An 18,804-nucleotide genomic window follows, 5' to 3' on the forward strand; every position below is an offset into this window, starting at 1 on the left:
AAAAAAAAAAAAAAAAGAAAAAAAGAAAACCAACAACAACATTATACTTTATTTAGACTCATTCTTATAATCAATACTTGATTTTTTTTATGGTAAATTTAGAATTTCCTTAAAAACCAGCTGCACTTTTTATTTATTCTAGGGCTTTTCACCAACGACAGTTGTTACAAAGTACTCATTTTCTAGACCTCGATCCTTAAATTCCCAGAAATATCACGCTAGAAATTTTTATATACGCTTTCAAAAGCACTTCTTAAAAAGGGGGGTTCATTCGAACCCTTCAAACCCCCCTGGCTATTGGGCCTGATATGTTTATATTTACTATATTTCGGTGCATTGTAGCTGTCTTTGTAAAGGAACCTCAAAAATTGTTTTGTTTTTTATTGAGAAACATGTTTTTTAACTCATTTGGCCTTATGACAATAAACTACATACAATTGTTCTATTGATAATGAACTTAGCAGGGTAATACTAAATGTTAAAAGCAAATACTCATTCACACCATAAATGGCGATGGATATCTAATACATACACCGGTTGTTTTTAGCCATCCATTTCACATTTTATGTCCCATGTGCGTCGTTAACCTCATTTCTAATCCAAATAACAACACAGACTGACAAACTACCATTGCGTTTGGACAAATAACACATTGACAACTCTATTTTGATTTCCATACTGTAGAAAAAGCGTTGTGGATTACAGTAGTTATTCTGTGCTTCAGATTTTATCCTGGGATCATTAGTCCTTTCGTAACAAAGTGATATGATTTGTATTCTGTAGATAAAAGCAAATCTCCTTCTTCACATGGATAAAAATGCTCATGTGGTAATACCCTGATATACTTTAATAACTTGTATTTAAAGATATGGTGTGCTAAGTAAGCTGCAGTATAATAATAATAAAACTGTATTTATATAGTACCTCTAGTAGATGCTTTACATAAGTCTTAAGCTATGGTGCAAAACTATCACCCGCTAGACACCAACACAGTTTTTCCTAGCCTAGGTTTTCGGGGCAAGGAATTACAAGGTTGACAAAACTGAACAAAATTCAATATTAGCTGACACACGCACATAGTAAATTTCTTTTTTATTTTATTTATTTTGGCATGACGGTACAAAATCCCAATAACGAAACTAAAATATAAAAATCACACTTTTTATGGCATCAAAGAAAAAGCGTAAAAAAACGCTATCATCATTCACAGGATGTGCTAGCTCCCAGAGGTGAGTTTCCGCTTTCAATTGAAACTTAGAACGAGAAAAAAAAAAAATGTTCTCACCTTTTAACAGATGCCTGGATAATAAACCTATATTTTTGCCTAGTCTGTAAATCAACAATAACTGTTCAATCTTATTTCATTGGAAATTGATAGGCTATTTTATTGATGCTTTTTATGAACAAGTAATTTGATATTTAAGCAATTTTCTATATTCTAACACACAATCAAGTACAGTATATTATTTTTAGTATTATTTATTTTATTTTATTTATTAAGTTCATCACTGCACACATGAAAGAGCAAAAGTAACAGAATAACAAGAAAGAAGAAGCCGCAGTGAAAAGGAAGGAATGAACAGGTGTCAAGCACCTCTATCTACATCCTCCCATGAACAAATTAATGTCACATCAAACAAAATAGAAAACTTCTACATAAGATACATTTTACAGATGCCATTACTATATAATTATTATACAATGTATTTTTTTTTGTGAGAGGTAAGAATTGGAATAACCTCCAAATATGATATATGGCAGAGTTCTCAAATTCTACAGAACCTGGGGAAATTCTGTAGTTGGTTTGGAAATTTGACCCAATTGTGGGTGTACGGAAGTGGAACGAAAAAAGTCTTACGGACCTATATCATTGGACTTTAAAGTAGACCTAGTGTACACATCGTCCAAGTCCAGAATAATGAGTTTTTTTAATCAGCACTTTAACACGCTTTTAGCTACATTGTACCTGGACATCCTGTATTTGTCAGATTACTGAAAAATCTTTGCAATCTCCCTCTCCCAAAAATAGCCATCATTATATCTCTCTGGCTGATTTTTTTTTTCATTCCACAGTTGTTGTAATTTAGACAACGGGTCCTTCAAACAGCAACATAAATGTCCAGCAGTATAAATATATAGTAATATGAATATTTAGTAGCTTGAATATATAACTGAATTATTCAACAGTGAATATTCAGCAGTAGAATATAAATATTCAGCACTATAAATAAGATTTTAGTATAAACAGCAATATGATTAACAATTGTAGTATGAATAAACATTAGTATGAATATTCATAATGTTGAATACTCATACTAATGTTTATTTAACATTATGAATATTCAGTAATAGAAGTATATGTATGTAGAAATATAATTATTCAAGATCAACAATCTTTTAATATATTATTTTATGTTAGTATTAATTTTTATAGTCTAATATAATTCAAATTGTAAAATTAAATTTATAAATAGACTTTATATTCATATTTAGCAATATTAATTTTTTACAGTTACCTCGTATTTCCATTCCATGTGCACTAACGAATAAATATTACAGTATTAGAATTTTGAAATATTGTTTAATTATAGATCAGGTTTGTGAGTTTCATTTAAACCTTTAAATCTGCTAAATTATGCCATTAATAATTGAAAAGCTTAGTAGCTTCCAACAGCTGGCCCATATATTATCACAAGTCCATATGCCGCTGTGTTTAGGAACAGCGCTGCTGTTTGTATGTGTGTGTGTGGCTGTATATTGTGTACATGATATACTGCGGGGGAGGGGTGGGTGATGCATGACAGTGCATACATTACCTGGCCCAAAGAGTATCCCTGTCAATCCAATTTTTTTTTTGTTCATGTTCTATTACTCTATACAATCACAAAATGCAACAAACAAAAAGTAAGATTAAAAGACTTAGATTAAAGGGTAGTTGAATGAGAAAGCCTAAGGGAGTGACAATATGTCATTTAGTTTAGACTTAAAGCAAAAACAAAATTCGCAGAAACCAAGCAAGGAGGTTTTTTAAAACAAATATAATGTTACATATGATGCACTGAATAGAAAATAGAGAAGAGATATTGTAGGCCTATGATATGTAACATGTAACACTAACACAGTATAAATTGTGTTTGTTACAGTACACTAAGTGTTATAGACACATAAATCATAAGTTAGCATATCATTGTCACCACTATTTTATTTATCTCTCTCTATGTTACTGATGGGAATTGACCAGGTTATAATAATTTCCTCATTCGTAAAATCCAAGTTCATCCTGATATAATAGAAATGATTTAGGTTATTTTCCACAAGGACAGTCCATTTCCTGTTTTTTAATACTGAATATGGATATCCTGATGTGTCGCTCCCGGCATGTCCACTTTGGACATTTGGTATTATTAACAAATGAGATTACATGGTCAGTAAGCCCTTTGTTGGGTGCTTCTTATAAAAACAGAATGGACAGTGCTAGGGGCTAGTAGGTTAAAATGGCTCTTTACAACTGATGTTACCAACTGACCATGATCAGGCAACGATTTGGTTTAAAAAAAAATTTCAGTTATGGGAATGACTTTGACACGTGAATATCTACCCATGATCAAGCAATGATCTAGTATTTAATAATAATAATACAGTATTTCAATGTGTGTGTGTGTCAGGTAACAAGAATAATACATAATAATAATAATAATAATAATGATAATAATTGCCTTAATGATAATGATAATATATTGAAGAAAGGGTGAATAGGTTTATTTTTTCAGACAAGGAATAACACTTGATTCGAGTAGGGGGACTAGGTACACCAGCCTCACCGCGACGTTACATTCACTATGGAACAATTTTAACAGCGTGCTATTGTGAACAAGTTTACAGTGATAGTCGAAAGCTCAAAACGCTAGTTCATTTATTTTCTGATAAAATGACCTTTTTCGCAGCGCAGTAAGAAGGAGGAATTTGCTCTCCGGTGTTGGCATCTCTGGGGGCGCAATTCGCCTCAGTGACCATGATAGGCTGAGGCGCTCTTTCCAAAAACAACGATATTGAATAAAGTCGTAGCCCGGTTGGATGCTAGTAGTGTAAAGTATTTACAAATAATATACATCTTAGATAAGCAAGTATAATACATAACTCCAAGTGTTGAAATACTGTACATACCATCGTGTTGGGATTCTATATTTTTGACATTAATTATGTCATCATCAGGATGGTGCATAAATATGGATAATGTTACATGGTACCACATACTATTCCTACTCTTTAGGAAAAGTTGAATATCAATATTTCTTGCTTTTGCTCTAATAATGCTCTATGTGTTAGTACTGAAGATTAAAATGACTTATTTACAAATGACAATGATGATGCATAATGTTTTTTTTACCTGAAAATGTGGTCCATGGGAAAAGTAGTTAAAGTGACCTCTTGCTTCTACTGACCATGATCAAGCAAGATTTTTATAACTGCTGTCAAGAAGAATTTACCATTCTGCCTACAATCCATTATTTTTCTAATGTGTTTAATAAAGAATGCTTCTTTTGATTTAATTTTTAAATATCTGATGCTATTGTCTATGCATTGGACATTACTTGCCCACACATGTAACCCTCTTTGGGAAAACTTCAATGCATCCTGAATGCTATTCGTAAATGTCATTTTCGGGCAATGGTGAAAACATGTAATTTAATTTGATTCCTCGCCAAAATAAAAATTAACTTTAAATCAAATGAAAATGTATTTTAGAGTTTCTCATTGTAGCTTAGCATTATTTTTTGTGCACTACTATTAGCGATATTTAAATATTTTCAAATTTATTAAATAAATTATATAACATTATATATATAGTTTTATTGCCTATGTTTAAGTAGAATTAATAGGTTTTATTTATCTTTGCCTGTATACCAGGATTAATTAATATATTTAAAACTATATTATAATATAAAGTTGTATCAGTTTATTTCCTAACTACCCTGGTAATATCAAGTGCAACAAACCATATTTAGTGCCTGGCTACCATGCCAGCTAAGTTGAGTAACTTAAATTATGCCTTATTCTGGCTGCTCTTATTTCTCTTGCTATTTTTTAAGTGATTCATACAATGTAGTATTTGTATACCTTCTATGCAAGTATACAATTGATCTATAACAGTAAAATAGTTAGTTTGCATTATTATTACACTTACCATTTAACTAGTTATTACAGTATAGCGCTGTTAATAGCTATAAGTATATACTGTACTACAATCATATTATTTTCAAATTTGAAAACATTGTCTACTGCCCTCTATATTTTAATTGTATTTCAGTTCTTTAGATAATTGCATCTAATCTAGTCATTTACAGTATATAGCACCTTTCTTTACAGGTACGAAGAGCTGTAAGTTTTTCCTTGGTCAATGGGTCCACATGTTTAAGTACTGCCATATAGGCGCAGTAACAGGCAACCCCAACAGGTACCCATTTATACTCCTGGGTGGAGAGGAGCAACATAGATAAAGGGCCTTGCTCAAGGATGCAAGCGATGCACAGTGATTGGTAGAAACCTCATGGTTGGGAACCAAACCATTCTCACTGCACCAAACCGCTTCTAAGAATAGTGAAAAGGTAATAATAAAGCTGTAGAAAAGCACTGTTTGGGTGCAAGCCCTCTAAGTTAAGTCAAAAATTCTCTTTGGCTTTCAGACCAATTTTTATACCCACCTCTGTTTTAAATGTAACAATTTATGAGAGCTGATCACATAATATATCTAGCACGATAATGTAATTTTAAAAAAAAAAGTCAATACAGATCGACAAAAATGTTAGATGATAGCTTGTGTGCAACAAATTAGCTTAATGTGTTCAAATGTAGTATTCCTAGGCCTTGTTTGGATCTCATCAGAAATTGTGTAGACCTAAACATCAATCAGATTCGGGAGCATTGATCAATGAGAACCTGTGCTTTATAGTATTTATTGATGACAATTTTGTCTTGGGAGAAAGATACAGACTATGTTATAAGCAGTTTTTTGTCGAAGTTATATAATCTTGACTTAAAGAAGGCTTCAAATAAATGCCGAGCTTGAAAAAAATGTCAGTAAAGCTTCAAACTTAATCCATCTAAATTTTCAATCCCTAATGTATGCAACGAACATGCCTCACACGTTGATTATTGGAATGTACGATAGTATTAGGAAGATGTATGAGGAATGACCAGAGCATTATCCAAACTGTTGGTGGAGTTTTCTGCCTCTGTTTTTTTTCATTGAATAAAAAAGACAAAAAGGCCTAGGAGTCTTATTTAAGTTTTAAAGACTGACTGACTTACATTAGGTTTTGTCCACCCACTGTTAGATGTAGCCCTCCTCATGATTTTTCCAGTTTCTTCTGTCAAATGCTTTTCTTGCCCATGTTGTGCCTACAGTAGGTAAGATGTTATGTCACCTGTCTACCTTGCTTGAAAGACTAACATATTAAAATTATAATCATCAACATCATCTTCACCATGATTCAAAGATAAAGTGTAAAAAAAAAAAAATAATTTTGCATGAAGACAGAGCACCAACAGCTTTATGGGGCTGCTTTAAACTCCTAGCATGTTGTTGAAAACAAAACAGATATAATCTTGTTGCTAACATGTTGTTTGTGTAGAATATTTTCATTATTAAAAATTACTTTAATCACTTTCGTCCTAAAATACTATTTGTAATGATAGATTACCATAATTCTTTACAAATCGCTTGCATTTACAGTATAAGTGTGTGTATTAAAAGTTGAACACTGTGTATCTACAAATATTGATGACTGATTATTTTTTTTCACTTGTGCCATCTTCACATTGTTGTATATATGGAAACATGTTTTATTATCGTTTCTTTCCTTTATATAAAGACAAACTCTTAAAATAATAGAATATTTATTAGTTTGTTATTATAAGGACTGTTATGGTCTGCAATCATTTCGCTAATTATAAATGTCCTCTGTTATGTTGCTGAAGGCAAGATACCGTGGATTGCTGTTTGGCATTTTAGTGCGAAGTGCGATCATTCACTGTCATTCATACTCATTATCCTCCTGCTTTAATCATAATAGATCACATAATAGCTTCAATATCAAAGAAGTTTTCTTTGAAAATCACTATTGATTCCAGAACTAATGGACCGATATTCACTTATCCCGGCGTTCTACGACTCATTCACCATTCATTCGTTCTCCATCATTACCTAAACATTGAGAAAAACCGAAATCATTATACTTTAGTTTTTGTGTAAATGGAAGGAAGTCCTGTAATTAGTGAATATAACGACAATATAATTGACGGTTGAAATGAAACAGCAGAGAACACATATTTATTGTGATATACGGTATACAGTAAGCTGGCTTGGTTATGTGGACTTCCATAGATTTTTTTCTATAGTATAGATTTATTGTCATTTAAGCTTATGGGGAATCAAACTAAGTTATGTTTAAATGGGTAGGAAGTTTATATTCTAAAAACAAACTGTCATGTTTCATTTATTTTACATAGTATATTTTATGTTAAATGATTATGGGAAGGGAGAATGTTTTTTATATTGCATTAATAATGACAGTTGTAGGGGAGTAAGTTTTGATGTTGTACTGCGATTGTGTAGTTAAAGAAAGATTAAGTCTTTAAGTATGGAAAGGGGAGTGTGTTTTTTACGTTGTATGGAGATTGAGTATAGTAATTGTACAGGTAATGTGAATACAGTATATTAAAGGCTGACAGTACCCCTCCTGTTGTTCTCCTACACTTTTTGAGTCCTTTGGAGGTCGGCTTTACCCACCACATCCAGAACTACCAGTAATGAACTCAACTGTGCATCTGCATAAGAACTTTTAGAGCACTGCCTAGTGTGAATGAAGCATCATTGAAAATTTGTCGCATACAATAGTATTCTATGTAATTGTGCAAGTGTAGGAAGGAAAGTAGCTACTTCTTCGAGGTTTTGTTAAATGTAACTTTGTGTTTGTAGGAACAGGAATTAGTTACTAAGATTGAAGTATATATGTTTTAATGTGGGAAGAGAACATTTCTCTATGTATGCCTAATTGAGTACCATAATTGTAGACCTAGGGGGAATGTTTTTTTAAATATTATCTGTCATCCATACTTCAGTGTACTACTTCTCTATGTACTAGAATTTATGCTGCATTACTTTATTGTATTCGTCTGCTTTATTTAGGGTTCGAGAGGGATGGAACCTAGACGGAAACAGAAAGGCAAAACAGCTAGTAGTAGCAGTAAAGCGAAACCAATACCTTTTTGCTATTTACTAAAAACCCTTTTGTTTAAAATACTGATGACCACCACTGTTTAACGTTATAAAACGTACAGAGGCCGGACATGTTTTAGCTCGGACTCGCTATGGTACCACTGCTAGGAACGTTAGGCATAACACTCTAATTAATATTTCATTATTATTATTTTTATTGTGTTACATAGTCTTTTCCACAGTAAAATGATCTGATAAATTCCAGACTTAGATTCTATAACATTCCATTTCCATTCCATTTATTTTTTTCTACTATTTACGCATTCCCAAATTATGTTCAATCATTGAAAGTCAAATACAATTGGTTTTAAGCTGCTTACGTGCGAAGCCAAGATATTTCAATTTCAATCTTTGTTTACTTTTTATATTATATGGGTGTGATTGGCAGATAGTAATCGACTTTTGTAAATTACAAACTCATTTTCCCATCTTCCAATAACCAAAGAACATCCAATCAGAAGCCTTAATCAGTTTTCTAAGTGTCAAGGACAATCTCAAGCTCAGCCAAAGTCATTTGGAATTCATTGAAATCAATAAACAATTATTACTTAAAATCACCCATACCAAGCTAAGGTGTAAGTTTTCGCACTCCACTAAATACATATTCCCGCTCGATAACATTGCATTGTTGGAAATCATTGCTGCGAATGCAAAGTCAAGGAGGTGTAAGACTGTTATTGAAGAATTTCTAAACAATTATCGTACATGGTTGTTATGGGTAGAGTACAAACCTTTTGTGACGTATTAAAGGCCTGTGTTATCTACGTATCAGTTACTATGATGTCGTGCCAAGATCGAAGCACTAGAAGGAGAGGAAGTTTAGTCAAGTAGATTGCTAAATTGAAAGTAAATACTGCTACCCGTATACAGTAGATTCAAAAAGTGTCAATTTAAATCTGAAAGTGCAAATTTAAGCAATCGTGTATTAACTTGTTTGTGCATTAAAATTTAAGCAAGTAAAAAAACTTAAAATGTAATTCCTCAATGAAAATAAGCCCTCAGATAATAATAAATAAAAAAAAAAAACAGATTGGGTTTCTACCTGTACTGCAAGTATAGATTGTTGGTTTTTAGCTGTCCCTTGTCGCAAGCAAGCACCTCTGCTATTGAATAGCCATATATATAGAATTTTTAAAATTATTAAATTGATTGAAGCCCCATTGCCGGCAAAATTTCACTAAAAAAAGATTTTTTTTTAGAAAAAATGCATATGCATTATTCTAATTATTATAAACCATGGAAAAATATTGGCAAAAAAATATTATTAAAAGGATAAAAAATATGAGAAAATAGAGACTATTTCTCATAGGAGGTTACCATTTTCCCGAAGACTTCTTCGTTACTAGGCAAATTCAGAAGCTGTAGATCGCATCCGCTAGAATACTCTCGCTTTTGTGTATACTTTATACAGTTAAGCATCGGGAGGTAGGCAGGGTAATTGTTTCGCGAACCGGCCGCATTCTTATCCTCTTATTTATTTTTTTTATCTCGCCCACCAATGCCATGAACATTAATAAATCTGTTTTACCTGAACTGTTTACGTCGCTGATACGATCATGAGCGATAAATATGTTGCGCCCTCTCTAATGAGATTAGTTTTTGTACTTCACATCTTATACTCTGCTGTCGATCAAGTAGGCCCGAGATATGTTTGTTTAATTGTCAAAATCTTGGTCAGAATAATTTTTTTAACAAATTAAAAATATTTCCAATGAAATATTTTATTTCACAAGTATCAATGCTAGCTAGGCTTATGTTTCCGGAGCCTACTATATTTCTTCGCAGGTCTATTGCAAAATCAAACATAAAAAATTCATCCACGTTTATTTTTTTGTGTGGAACACACACACACACACACATACTGTTCTACCATTTCCAAAAAAAAGTGGTCTTTTGTTTACAAGGAGCGTAGGAGCGGTTGGCGCACCGGTTCCACCCAGGAGTACAAGTGGGTACCTGGTAGGTTCCAACACAACCTGCGCTGATTACTAGCTGCAATTTATGGAATGATAATATAATTTCATTTACTAATTTAATTTGGTGTTTCAATGTGTTCCATATGTGTTTGATCCAATGACCGGGGTAGTAATGTGAAGCGCTTAGAGGCCTTGTAAAGGCATGAAGCGCTATATAAGAACGACATATTATATTATTATTATAGGTTGAAAACTGCTGATAAAGTTTACGGAAAAATGTTGGTAACATTTTTGAAGCAAACTGTTATGTAGTATGGACTTGGTTAGTATTTACAACATACAGCTTTGTTTATAAGGTAACACAGGGGCGTATGCTGGTTATTGTCACTTGAGAGGGGTATGCAAAATGGCCTGGGGAAGGGGTGCGAGAATTCAGAATATGGAACTAAATCCCTATTTCAATGAAAACTTAAAGGTCATTTTTAGCATTTTAACCAGCATATTGGAACCAATTTTCTAATCATATCCCCCTAAGGGAGTGACATGCATTGATCTCTAATCAGCAGAAGACAATTCTTTCTGCATGTACAGTAAGTGCTAATAGATCATTTGACATCCTCTGCAACTACAGTAGTCTCAGGTTCCCCTTAGGTTAAAATATATTATTTGATTGAATGAGAATAATTTTTGCTCAGCGTCATTGTCATCACCCTAAGGTGGCATACCTCACGTACATATTGTAGTTTCCTGGGAAAAATACTTGATTACTAGATGATGGAGGCAAATAATGTTAATCACCACATACTTATCACGCATCCTTGTTGCACACCTGAATCACGTACAGAAAATTATTCCTGCGTGATGCGATTCTTCCCAAGGATACTTCCCCTACAAGGGATTCTTTTCAATATCGTTGGAAATTCGGTCTTGCAGAATAGCTAGAAAATATGTCATGGGAGGGAAAATCACAATAAATTATCATTTACTCATAATTTGGCAAGAATTTTTTATACCGAAATATTGATTATTTCGAATAAATATAAAATTTTATTTTTTACCAATTAGCACACCAGCTGAAACGAAAAATGGAAATTTAAGAACTAAAAAAGTTTTTTTATTTCGCCCGTCGCCACCTTAAAATCTCCAAAAATAATAATAATGGCATCTTGTAAGGTGCACATATCTGTTTCAGAGAGCTGCTCGCGGTGCCATTTCCACTTGCAAAGAGAAACAGCCTTTTCTGCATTTCGTTTATTATATTTATAAAAGGTAATTTCATGTTATTTAAATTTCTTTTTATTATTTATTTCTTTATTTTTATTTTTGTTTAAAAAATACTTAAGTATACATTAATTATCAACTTAACTACAGAGAACAGGCAAAACAAGTGCAAGATCTTAGAGGGTCATCCATCTATTGCCACTCTGTCGCATTCCTGAACCTCTACCTAGGTGGCTCGAACAAAGGAACGGGAAACACATTTGCCCTACCACAGACGAACGGGTGCTCAGAGGCGACAATCGAGATAGTGGCCTCTCTAGAGATATATGCAGGCCTGACAAAAGGAGGGGGATGATTGTTGTCAAATTAATCAAAATGAAAAAGGAAAAGAAAAACTCGACTTGAACTCGCTGAGAGACAAAATGCAACTGATGGTTTATAGGTTGAATTATAAGATAGGTATATTTCTTCCTAATTACAAAAATTTTAAGGATTTAACCATTCTATTACTGCACTGTTTACATTCAACAATAACATTTTATTGTTTTTTTCTCCTCCATCTGGATGTTTTTGGCAAAACCATTTGCTAAATAAGAAAATTATATTATATCTTTATTTTTCTTCTGCCCTCCTCTGACTCTCTTTAAACAAATAAGTTCACGAAACAAGGTATAAAAAAAATCTTGCCTTTTGCATCATTGTAAAATTATGGTTTTATCTTTTTTTCCAATATTTTATTCCTTCCAGTTGAAAATAAGTTCTCCATCTTCCTATTGACCATCAGTTGGTCCATCATATAGATCAGAATGCGCTCGTTCACTATAACAACACAAAAGCAGACCACTTTAATAATGGAATGCTCCAAGTAAAGTACTGTATTATGATTTACATCAGTTTATGCTTGAACATCTGGTGTTCTCGCCAGTTGCAACATGACAACAAAAATGTGTTTAATGAGTGGATTATGTACAGGAAAACCAGGTTTTTGTGGCGATTTAGAAGATTTAGTTATTATTTCAGTACCGTGATCACTCTGTTGTTTGTGTTGACGTGCTAGTCCAGTGTATGAGATACTATGCCAATAATTAACAGACCAGTCCAAGTACACCATGTGATAAAGTCACATGGTTTAGTGTTTTCCATCAGTAGCTTCTCACTCTGCACATAGCCAATCATCATCGCTGGTGTTCTGCCTTTGGCACTTTTCTGTTTTGAGATAGATCAGAAATGTTTTTTTTCTTTCAAATAGCCGATGAACAATGACATCATTTTTCTCATGGAATACCACTATGGTTTTCATTTTACATAGTAGCACTTTTAATGTTTGCTTTTAATATTATTGTATGTTTTGTAAAGTACATTATTTTATAATACATTTATTGTTTGATATCATTTCATGTATATATTTGTGTCACGAAATCCTAAGTAATATCTGATACATTACACGGGACAAAATGCAGGTGCGGATCCAGAGATGCCCGAAAGGAGGGCCTAAAGTGAGACCGATCGAGAAAAGGGGTTCGGGTCATGTCCCTGTGCAATTTTTGTTTTCTAGATGCCAAAAAATAAGGCGTTTTGAGCAATCAATCAGTTTCTTCTTTCTCTTTTTTTTCCCTTTTACTTTTCAAAAGGGGATGCCGGGGCTGGCCTGTCCGCCCTAAAAACGGCCCCTGAGATAATTATGTTTACCGCTATTTGTGTGTTTGGCTAGATTACAAAAAAACTAAGGAATGGATCATCATAGAATTTAGTGGAATGGCTTATAAACATCCATGAAAGAGATGATTAAATTTTGGGAAGAAAAGGTCAAAGGACAAGGTCAGTGTCACAGAAATTTAATTTTTTCCCCCCTCGAGCATAAAAGAAAATAAAGTAATGGAATCGTCCATAACCAGCTTGCACTCAATGCTTGAAGAATGCACTCAATGGCGTGACATAGTTTTAAAATCATGATACAGTATGTTCGAGAAATCACTTCATATATTTATTTTTTTTTTAGTACCTTTCATAATCCAACACAGTATGTACTGCAAACTTGATTGTAATGATGTTTATTAAGGAAAGCAGATGCATCAGAGGTCATAATTAGCACCTCATTTATTCTGTTTTATAAGGGTAAATTATCTCTTAACTGTTTATAATTATAAACACACAAAATCGGTTATTTAATTTAAGAGGCTCTAAAGGCCTGACAAACCTTTACCTTGCTCAATCTGAGACCACAGACTCGATTGATGTGGTTTCTCTGTACATGACCACAATCTCCTTTCATAGCTGAAATTGTGGTAAGAAAAACATGCCTTCAGGATTACCGATTTTAAGAGGTAAACAAATTTGTCAGTACACTGTAGATAATAGCATTAAAAATGTACTGTTTATCGTAAAATCGGGAAAATTAAACCTCAAAAACTCAATATACCATTTAAAAAATATCAAATGTTATGGTATTAACTTTGAAACACAGATCAAACCGAAAGTTTTCACTGATAATGTACAGACCTTTTACTAAAAAATTCTTCTCAGAGCAAGAGAAAGGTCTGACAAAACAGTAAAACATAAGAATTTTTTACTATTCCTTATTTGTGGATTCTCGCAGAGAAAATAATCTGACCGTGGTCACAGAAAAAAAACAGTCCTATAGGATACTTCAAACCCATTAAGCCTAAAGGTGAACACAACTGTTACACTGATGGCTGTTCAGACAAATGCGCCTAAAAATGTCTGGACGCGATTAGCGTACACTTACGTCTAGTATCTACTGGAAAAAAATCCACATAAATAATTTATCATGGCCATACAAAAACCACATCCCAGAGGGGAATCTGCCAATATGGTAGCAACAGTATCAATATATGTGATAAGACGAAAGAAAGTGTATGGTTCAGAAAGAAGGAAAAAAAAGAACTATAAACTGATAAAGGGGGGCTACTTCCTGGTTTATTACTGTAGGCCCTAACGACAACATCCAAACTTTACCCTGAGGAAGTGAATAAAGCTTTGCGATGTTTGAGACACTTGACGGGAACGTCAGCTGACTTTAGCAGCTGAAGCACTAAGCAACGCTATGCTACATGACCATGGTGATCATTGGAACCGACAGTTTCTCAAAATTCTTTAATTTAAATACATAGACATTCCATATTTGGCTTGAATTGAGATTTCAATCAGATAAGTCATTAGTGTCATCATCCAAAGCAGCAACTTTGGTACAGGCAGTTCAGCTTAGAGCAGTGCGGATCCAGAAATTCCAAGTAAAGGGGGTCCAGGGAGGGACATTCACAGAAGGAGATTAGTGTAGACAAACCTAAGCCCCACCATGGTTGGGGCTGAGGTAAGAAAATTTATGATTATTGCACCTCTAGATGGCCGGAAATGGAGTCCTCGGACCTAAATTTGATTAAAATTTTCCTGTCTACTTCGTGAATACTTATCTGGATAAACCGACTAATTCCCTACTCTTGAATCCGCAACTGCAGAGGTTCATAAGGTGGCCCTACAATACATCATTGTGATATTAATTTATTTAAAAAAACAATTCCCTACAGTGGGCACTTCAATAACATAAGTCATTAGTGTCATCATCCAAAGCAGCAACTTTGGTACAGGCAGTTCAGCTTAGAGCAGTGCGGATCCAGAAATTGCAAGTAAAGGGGGTCCAGGGAGGGACATTCACAGAAGGAGATTAGTGTAGACAAACCTAAGCCCCACCATGGTTGGGGCTGAGGTAAGAAAATTTATGATTATTGCACCTCTAGATGGCCGGAAATGGAATCCTCGGACCTAAATTTGATTAAAATTTTCCTGTCTACTTCGTGAATACTTATCTGGATAAACCGACTAATTCCCTACTCTTGAATCCGCAACTGCAGAGGTTCATAAGGTGGCCCTACAATACATCATTGTGATATTAATTTATTTAAAAAAACAATTCCCTACAGTGGGCACTTCAATAACATTTAATGTTTTATGTGTTATTGTAATGAGACTTGGCCCCTATATATAGTAAACTTACCATGTACTAAGCCTCACAATGAGACATTGCAAATTCCCATAAATGAAACTTGGCTACCTAACCCTTAGCTATAATACAATGTAAACTTCCTCTTCACTAAGCCTCATGCCAAGACTTGTTCCTTAAACCCATGGCAGTAGTAAACTCCCTTGCATAATTCTTGTAAGGGGTAATTCACAATTATCAACATTTTCACAAGTGTACAAATGGTACTCTTTTTCAGTACACCCTCCCTCCCCTCTAAAAGTGTATAAAAAAATGTTGATTTTGCATAACCATTCTCCATTTTGTTTTGAAGTCAACTAAGCAATGTTGTTTAAAAATGAATATTATATTCATGGTTACATTATAATTTTACCATTTTTTTTACATGTTATTTTGCATTTTGAATCAACATTTTATGCATATGTAAGAGTATACAAATTTGTCTACTCCCTTCCCTCTACTTGTGAAAATGTTGATAATGTTGAATGACCCCTAATGATATATTATAATTATTATTAAATGGGAAGCATGTTTAATCTTACATGGCAAGTGATTTAATATATCAAAATGTTTGATTATTATTAAATATAAAAAAGTGCATTTACAATGACCAACCTATTGTTTTAAATCATCCATTTATTGTGTTTTTTAATTATAATTGTTTTCATTATACATTGTAGTGATATTCTATCTTAAGTCTATGAAAAGAGACTTTATCAATAATATACTAAATATTCTCTCTTTTGTCACCTGACATCAGTTGCCTTGACCTGTGCATGAAAATACAGTTTTACTCTAGTTAAATTTAATTTAATATAATATTTATAGATACATGTATCTGTAAGATTAGCATATTATTTCATTGCGAATATCTTAATCTGTAATAGAAAACTTTTAAGTTATAGATTTTCTTTTTATATTGATGTGGTTACAAGTATTTTCATTTAATATTAATAGATATTTTCTATAAAATCTATAAATTAAATTCTAATATTATGTTAGTATGAATATATGGATCTGTATGGAATAATATTATGAATTATAGATTAATAATGAATTAATGGTTCAAGTAATTTCATTTAATATTAACAGATATTTTCTACGAAATCCATAGATTAAATATTACAAATATTTTGTCAGTATGAAGATTTTGATCTGTATAAAATAATAATGAATTATAGATTAATATCAATAATTCATATATGGTTACAAGTAATTTCATTTAATATTAACAGATATGTTCTACAAAACCCATAACTTGAAGCAAGAAAATATTTTTCTTATTAATTAACTTAACTAACATAAATAAAAGACCTACCCCTTGAATTTGAATTTTCGTAGCTAATAAGCCTGCAAGTGAGTGTTCAATCTTATTAAGAGCTACAATGGGGTTGTAGACAGTGGTGGCGCCCTCTGGACCTCTACCAACTCTTCACCCCTGGATCCCACCAGAAATTGTTGGACCACTTTTCTGTTGTATTAAATGTTTAAAAGTTTTCCAAATTTGAATATTTTGATGTATTGGTTTCTTTGAAAAAAATAAATAAATAAAATGATTTTGTAAAAGTTTTACTATATTAAATGTGAAAGTTTTTATAACTTGTAGTAAACTTTGTGCGTGATCCCTCACTAAGTGTGAAATTAAATCAAAGAGAGTGCAAATAAATGATTGATAAGGCTTATTGGAGCCAATTCAACTTGCATTTTTCTTAGAATACAGCACAGGATGCAACCTAACTTTAACCAATGATTGAAATTATGCACTGACCCTTCAAAATTTTATACAAAATTGTAATTTGACTAGTAAATCCTACTACTGTACTCTGTCTGCGGTTTGGATCGCTTAGATATATTTGGCAATAAATTACATCAATTAAACTATAAAAGTATGCAGTGTGCTTTATATGTAACATTGACTTTTATCTAAGCATATTTATGATGGTTCACCCCACAAAGCCATACACACAACCAAAATGCTAATGGTAATTTTCAACGAGTACTGGATACTACTCTTTAGATAAGCAAGTAAAAGGGTACATCATTAATAGGAATGGTTTGCAAAATGAAAATAAGTTTTAAGGAATTTTATATTATTAATTTTTAATTAGGACAATTCTGCAATCCTCCTTTGAAGACCCCTTCATCGTACATGGAAATTCCTTGTCATCTGATATATTGATATGTTGCACACCTTCATGTGAATGTTGTTACAACTGCAAATATTTTGTATATCACCCTGAACAATTTATTTGTGAATGTAAAAATAATACACCAATTTGTAATGAATACTTGACCTGGGGTTGCACTCTCCCAAGGTGAAGTTGAAAGGTCAAATTTGGGTTTTTGCAGGTGTATATACACATTCACAGTTGGTTCAGTTGCCGTTAGGGAATGATTAGAATGACCAGTTACTGTGGTATAGAATAAGATGTAAGGTCAAGTTTATTTATAGCTGTATAGTCTGCAGAATTTAGATAGTGACCGTATACATGTGACTGACTGTCCATGATCCAGTATGTAGCATGGCTACATGCAAGCTTTCAATAATTATGAGATAACGATTCAGTTTCAGGCTGTCCGTATTTTCAATTGTAAATTTTAGTGTTCCTTTTAAATTTTTCATGTTGTTAAAGCTAGTATCCAGAGGAAATATGTCTTTGATATGTTGTAGAAGTGATGTTTTCTAAGACACAAAAAGCATATTTGACAAAAAGCTCGAAAAAGATTTAATGAGATACAGATTTTTGAATTTTAAATACTGTGGGGAAAAGGGGACATAACCACCCTTTTTTCCACATATCAATCGTTTTTTTTCCCTCTGGAGCCTGACTTTAAACCACATTATTATTATTAGCATCTTCCTATACATTTTGTCCCTTTTAAACCAACAGATCTCTAGATACTGACATTTTCTTTCAGCCTGATTACAATAAACAACCATTTCAATCCTATTGTGATGCAGCACATCGCATTCTTATCTAGACCATTTAAATGTCAAAATGTGTTCTGCGTGTGCAAATATCACGTAATACTGTGTGGATGGGGCACTCAGCATGCCCTTGTGCAAAGGTCTATGATGATTATGTATCCAATACATCCATGATCCAATGGCCAGGAATAATAATGCTGGTGATGAATACATCCCATGATCATTGGGGTAATAAGGCATCCAACGACCAGGGATAATAAGTGCCGCTTAAATGTGCATCATTACAAGTGCCAAGGCCTAAGTATTATGCCATAGAGAGGAGTCCCTATGATTATATATTCCATTGGGATGGGAGTACTTCAGAAAAGAAAACGTAAAAGATTTGTTTTTTTTTAACAAATAGGAAAAAAACTAGATGATTGACGGTAAGGCGCGATCTACAAATTATCCCCAACGACAGAAA

The 18,804-nt window shown here is 33.1% G+C and overlaps 1 long non-coding RNA gene across 1 annotated transcript in view; it reads left to right on the forward strand.

Annotated features, from left to right (window-relative positions):
• LOC117109536 overlaps window positions 1-18,804 on the forward strand; it is a 40,940-nt gene that overhangs the window by 21,627 nt on the left and 509 nt on the right. The gene's annotated exons all lie outside the window — the stretch shown is intronic.

Source organism: Anneissia japonica, unplaced genomic scaffold (genome assembly GCF_011630105.1).
Source record: "Anneissia japonica isolate Jap-2015-1 unplaced genomic scaffold, ASM1163010v1 scaffold1511_len2985839_cov193, whole genome shotgun sequence".
Classification (NCBI taxonomy): Eukaryota; Metazoa; Echinodermata; class Crinoidea; order Comatulida; family Comatulidae; genus Anneissia; species Anneissia japonica.